The sequence below is a fragment of the Microtus oregoni genome, unplaced genomic scaffold (genome assembly GCF_018167655.1).
Source record: "Microtus oregoni isolate MIOR12 unplaced genomic scaffold, Mior012 000055F_ref0000237, whole genome shotgun sequence".
Classification (NCBI taxonomy): Eukaryota; Metazoa; Chordata; class Mammalia; order Rodentia; family Cricetidae; genus Microtus; species Microtus oregoni.
This window is the reverse complement of record NW_024543831.1, coordinates 9,607,466-9,614,434: the sequence shown is the minus strand read 5'-3', so window position 1 is coordinate 9,614,434 and position 6,969 is coordinate 9,607,466. Positions and strand designations below refer to the sequence as shown.

At 41.6% G+C, this 6,969-nt stretch overlaps 1 pseudogene; it reads left to right on the top strand.

Annotated features, from left to right (window-relative positions):
* The first annotated feature begins 205 nt into the window (after positions 1-205).
* Positions 206-4,775, top strand: LOC121438230 (annotated as a pseudogene).
* Positions 4,776-6,969: the final 2,194 nt, after the last annotated feature.

Genomic DNA, 6,969 nt, shown 5'->3' with positions numbered 1-6,969 from the left:
ATAATGTATATGTATTTATGCATGTTGTAAGGGTACGTTCTTAACTTCATACTTGGTATGAATAATTGCACCTAAGAATACACGAATACACACACACACACACACACACACACGCAGTACTTTGTATCTAGTGGGAGATGACAACAACACAATAGACAAGTCCCACATCATAGAAATGTGGGTGAAAAGGTAGGTGATGTAGGTGATGGGTGTTATAGAAGCACTCAGGAAAAGGATTTTGGATGTGGATGCAAACTTCCTAGAAGAAGTGATATTCAAACTGGGACTAGAAAGTTGGTCAAGGAAATGGGCAACAGGCGAAAAAAAAGGATAAGGAGAGCAGAAAAATCTGCTTACTTCTGGCATCGTGGAGCAGCAGGAGATGAAGAAGAGAGACTTGCCATGCTCGGTCACTTGAAAGAATATGCTGGAGAAGCTGAGTGGAGACAGGAGACACTGCTTGGTCCCAGGCCATGCAGGTAAGAGTTCTTTCCTTTGGGCAGCCGAGATGGCAAATTGTCCTCTTACCTTATATGTGTGTGTGCCATGCACCTGTAATACACACAGTAAATATATTACTGTCAAAATGATTTTTAAAGGGCAAATAATAAAAAGAAGTTTTAACTTTGAAACCGTTTTAGAGAAATTGTCCTCTGTGGGCTTAGAACCCTAGAATTGGACTCCTGATTTGGAATAGCATGCTTGCAACCCAAATAAGGCTTCTGATGATGGGTGATATCAGTTTTCTTTATGTATGTTGCAGGGACACAATCTCAGTTCTTTTTCTTTGAGACAGGGCCTCACTGTATAGTTCTGGCTGTCCTGGAACTCCCTGTGGAGACCAGGCTGACCCGGAACTCACAAAAATCAACTTACCTCTGACTCCGGAGTGCTGGGATAGAAGGTGTGCACCACCTGAGCCGGCTCCTGCACTCTTGTCTTGATCCTTGATATGAGATGCACTGAGACTATGTCTCTTGCCTTTGATGGTTTTGATAACTTTGAATACTGGTAGCTTCTCTCCTCAATCCATAAAAGGCACCTTACTGAGGGTGATGCAGTCAGATTGTCATGTAGATGCTGTTTCTGGAAAGACACCACCAGTGGCTGACTAGCATTCATCAGAGGCCATGTATCACTGTGACGTCATGATAATTATCTCTAACAGCTGTGAGCGAAAGACTTTCACAAATCACCCACATACATTCTTGTAGTATCTTTTAGGGTTCTTTGTTACATATTTAAAGAAAGCAGAGTGGACATACATAACACCATTCCTAAGTATTTCTGAAAACTCATCAACTCCATGGTTCAAACGCTAAAGGGATGATTAACTTTTCCCTTTTTGGAAAAATTAACCAGAATGTTAGAACTAACTTTTAAAATAATAATAATAATAATAATAATAATAAAGTTAATATAACATAGGAAAAATGTCCCATGATCTGCTGTTATAGCAGTATTTCTTAACACACACGGACACAGGCACAACTAAACAATTAGATGCCTCTGAGGCAACAGCTCCAATTCCTTATTTTTAATTATAGAGAAATTTGGGCAGTTTTAATTTCCTTCATTTTTTAAAAAACATGCTTCAAGAAACACAAAATTGAAGAAGTGTTACTGTTCAAGAAATGCAAAATATTTTCAGCCATATATCACAGAAAGTTTCTGTAATCATTCGAATATGATTACAGAAACACATATAAATAGTATGCATGTGTGTGTTGCAAGTATAGAGTTGACAGAAAGAAATTTCAGGAAAGAAAGAGCCCAGCAGAAAGACAATAAGGGAGATGCACAGAGACAAGCTCACAGCAAAGAAGAAGAAACCCAGAGAGCTTCAGTCAGACAATATCCCGGGGGTTTCTGACCTTCCTATCCACAAGGCTTAAGGGCATCACTACCGTTATAGGCTACATCATATAATCACTATTCTGGTTTCTTTTTGTTACTACGATTAAACAATCTTCCCAGTAGCAGCTCAGGGGAGGAAAGGTTTTATTTCATCTTTCATTCCCAGGTCACAGTTGGTCATTGAGAAAAGCCAGGGCAAGGATTCAAGCCGGAGCTTGAAGCAGATCTATTGGGGAAGGCTGTGTGCTAGCTGGCTCACAGGTTCATGCTGAGCTATCTTTCTTTATGCAGCCCAAGAGTACCTATCTGCCTAGAGAGTGGTGCCACCCACAATGGACTAACCCTACTATAGCAGTGAGGAATCACAACAATGTCCCACAAACATGCCCAAGGGCCACTCTGATCTGAGTGTTCCTTAATTGAGGTTCCCTTCTCAGGTGACACTAGGTTCTACAAGTTGACAGTTAAAACTGACTGCAATTGCTACCTTTCAATACTGCAATGAACTTCCTACCATTTAAAAGTTACTATTTTAGCAGGATGAGAATAATTTTTCTCTTTTAATTTACAAATTTCTTATTTAGAATACTGAAAAAAACCTTTTCTACTGAAGGTTTAAAATGAGCTAGAACCTGAGTCCAACTCCAGGGGCCTTTGTCATTGCTGTGTGCCCACTGTGTATGTAGTCTTAGCAAGACCCACATATATAATCTGCCCCATTTATGCTTGTGGTACTTAAAGTCCTGTATATTGCTGTCTCCTCTCTACATCCATCCACCCATGTATGTATGTATGTATGTATGTATGTATGTATGTATCTATCTATCCATCTATCTACCTATCTATCATCTATCTATCTATCTATCTATCTATCTATCTATCTATGATAAAAAAGCTAGACAGGTTATGATATCTCCAGTATTTATGATAATAACTGTTCCATGGTAGGGAATAAAAGCATTTTAATACTATTAAGTAAATTAGATGTACATTTTGCTCCCTCTATAGCACAAATAGAGTGAGAATCATATACAAATACTTGTTATTTACATTCTGAATTCTCTTCATGATGTTTTCAACCAAAGCTCAAATATTTTGAAAGCTCTAATTTATTTATTCAGGAATGTGATGGTACTTTGTTCTCTCTCTCTAAATATATATAGATATACATATATATGAGAAATATGCAGGTATATATAAACACACACACATATATATGCACACATACACCACACAATATATAAATAAATATATAATATATTTCTCATTTTAAAGCTGCAATGCTTAGACCTATCCCATCTTAGGAGGAAATGCTAACTTGATGATCATCCTGACTGCACTTTAGAATGTAACGCTTATAGCACTGAGGGTTGAAGCCAGGGCCTCACACATACTAGCCAAGCTTTGCCACTGAGATGTATCTCTTGGCCTGAAATCCACCTTTTGTTCCAGGGGACCTGTAAGCATGCATGTTGAATGATTGGTGAGAATGTGAAGATAGCAGAAGTGGGCACATTTTGTATCTTGGGACTTTTGCTGTAACCCAAATATGCTCCTAACCATCAGTTCCTTTTCAAGCTTCAGTGTAACAGTTCTTGGTGGAGAATTTTCTTCAAGTACTTTTCTTCTATGGGAGCTTTTCTAATATACGACTCAGGATTAAAGTTTAGCAGTCAAAGAGACTGGCTACAGCTTCTGGCTAGGAAGGGAGCTGGAGGCTGCAGCTCAGAGAAAGTGAAGCTGCAGTAGTGGTTGTAGGAAGATGTTGGGCGAAGACGAGCAGTGGGAGCCAACTTTTACTGGTCATGACCAAGTATAAGATGGGGGTGACATCGCCAACTGGGTTTTTCCATCTTTAGTGGACACATCCAGCTCAGGTGTGTCAGTACTGAGCCTGGGTGGGAAAGGTGATGCCATGATCATGATTGAGACAGGGAAAAGCTTCAAGAAAGGGAAGGAAATGAAGAAAGGTATTGCCTTTCCTACCAGCATTTCGGTAAATAACTGTGTATGTCACTTCTCCCCTTGGAAGAGTGACCAGTGACAAGTCAAGGAAGGTGACTTGGTAAAAATTATCCTTGGGGTTCATGTGGATGATTTCATTGCTAACGAGGCTCGCATGTTTGTAATTGGTGTAGCTCAGGGGACCCAGGTAATAGGGTAGAAAGCAGATGCCATCAAGGCCACTCATCTTTGTGTCGAAGCTGCCTTACGATTTGTCAATCCCGGAAACCAGAACACACAAGTGACAGAAGCCTGGAACAAAGTTGCTCACTCACTTAACTGCACGCCAGTAGCAGGTGTGTCGTCACACCAATAGAAGCAGCATGTGATCGATGGAGGAAAAAAAAAACGTTATCCAGAATCCTACAGACCAGCAGAAGAAGGACTGTGAATTTGAGATACATGAAGTTTATTCTGAGGATGTCCTCATCAGCTCAGAAGGCAAAGCCAAAGATGCAGGACAGAGAACCACCATTTACAAACGAGAGCCCTCCAAACAATATGAACTGAAAATGAAAACTTCTCGTGCCTTTTTCAGTGAGGTGGAAAGGCATTTTCATGCCATGCCATTTACTTTAAGAGCATTTGAAGATGAGAAGAAGGCTCGAATGGGTGCAGCAGAATGTGCCAAGTATGAATTACTATACTCATTTAGTGCTCTCTCTGAGAAGAAGGTGAATTGGTTGCCCAGTTTAAATTTACAGTACAACTCATGCCCCATGTGAATAGCCAGTGGTCTGTTTGAGCCTGACCTCTACGAGTCTGAGATGGAAGTCCAGGATGCAGAGCTAAAGGCTCTTTTCCAGAGTTATGTGAGTCGAAAAGCCCAGAAAAAGAAGAAAAAGAAGGCCTCCAAGACTGCAGAGAATGCCACCAGTGAAGAGACATTAGAAGAGAAAGAAGCTAGGAACTGAGGTGGGTCCCATAGCCCCAGCTTGTCATTCCTGCCCCACCCCCTTCCCACCGCACCCCAGGCTCTGTGAAGTGCAATTGGTCTTCACTACCCAAGACCACCAGCAGAGCGGGGTCTTCTGCACTCATCTCAGTTACCCACCCAACCCAGTCTTTGCAATAAAAACCCAGCTCCTACTGACTCTGGTCTTGGGAGGCCAGGCTTCCCAGCCACTGAAGATTAAATTCAGTAGAAAACGAATCTGAATAATAAAATCAGGAGTCAAAATGCAAAAAAAAAAAAAAAAGGATTAAAGTTTAGCAATGGTCCTCACTTTTCTTAGTTTTCTTTCCTTTTTTTTTTTTTCATTTCAACTATCAGCATTCACATAGGAGATTAGGAAATGAACTGGGAAGCAGCCCACACTCAGCCTTTGTATTCTGCTGTTTCCCTCACCCCTACTCCCTGCTCCAGGTGAGATGAGGAGACGAGAGGAGTGTACAGAGCCAGGACAGCCTCTGGTCAAGTGAAAGCCGAGCCAGCAGACAATGATCATACAGACTTTATTTGCTTCAGGTGAATAAATTGCTTTTGTGTGTTTACGTTTCTTACGTATATGTGGAATAGATTTGTTCATACTTTCGGATCATTACTCTAACCCCAGGAGCTCAATGGGAAACATTACTCACTAGAATTCTCAGTACTGCAGACAACCTGTGTCTTTTCTGTCTCTTGTGACTGCCCAGCAAGAAAAACACGTTGCTTAATTGTTCTAGGATGAGACCCTGACATCTATCCTCTGGCCTAGTTTTCCCAAGCTCAGTTGTATTAAATTTATGTATTTTTTTCAGAATTTTTCACAGTTTTTCAGGTAAGTGACATCAGAGTTCTAGGCTTTTGACCTCTCTCTGGTTTTGGCTTTTTCTGTGTGTTCAGTCCCTGAGAGGCAGACATGGTGTGAGGGCCATTCCTCACTCAACTTGACTGAATTCGAATCACTCATGAGATGGGTGAGATACAATTCTAGGTGTGTCTGCAAGGCTAGCTCCAGAGGATGAAGTGAGGTGAGGGGGACCCACTCTGAAAATAGATTCTCAGAACCCTTACACAATAAAAAGGGAAAATGAATACCAAATAGTGCTGGCATTTCCCCATACCCTCTTCCTTACCACCATGCTGTTACCTTCCCTTCTTTGCCATCCCCTTCTGAAGAGGATGGGTGAACCCTCTGAACCATGAGCCAGAATAAATCCTCTCATACTTAGGTTGTTTCTGTTAAGCATTGTGATCCCAATGATGCTAAGATTTAGCTAACACACATGGGTCACCCTGTTACTCAAGAACTTTTAATCCCTTTGAACTACATCCTACCTGCCTAAAGGCTGTATTATCTCCCTTTTAAGACATGAACGATGTTCCAAAGCCGCACAGCTTGTGAATGGGAGAGCAAAAGTGTCAATCCACATGGGCAGAGCTACGCAATGTGCTTTCTTCTCCTTACTGTAATTTCTGAGCCAGCAGTGTGGCTAGGAGGCACCACACACGCTTTTCTAGTTTAAAGACGAGCTTGGTTGAGAATCTTGGTGTAGAGATAACGAAGCAGTAGCCCAGGATGGCTGCATTGTATTTCTGCCTTTCTGTGCCTCTGGCTCTCTTGAGATGGAGGTTCTTGTTCAGGTCAGAGAGGTGCATCATAGAACCTCAATGAATTTAGCACTGTGCAGCCTCCTCATCTGTATCACAACCCTTCCAACGGTCACAGGCTTACCTAGAACTCGGCCACGAAGCGTGCTGCCTGATTGACTACAAAACCAAGGAGATCTAAAGTGTTGATGCTTTATATATAAAAAGTGTACATCACTCAAACTTAAAAACGGAGGGGAGCATATCCAATTACCATATCTATACCATAGTCTTTGGCAGCCTCTTCCATTCTTCATTATTCTCTCACTCATCTGGATTAGTTGCTGGTATTCCAGCTATTATATCTTCATGACAGGAATCAGAGAGGAAGAAGGCAGGAAGAGAACGCTTTCCCGGAAGTGATGACATTTTGTATTCCCCAGACACCAAGCTGCTGGAGTCATGTATTCTTAGCTGTGTGCGCTATGACCCAGAACAAACCAGTTCTGTGATAGGAAAAAGCGGGAGTAGACCCTGGATGACACTCTGAAGTTCTACCACGTTTGCTCCCGCATTCTCAACACACATAAGAC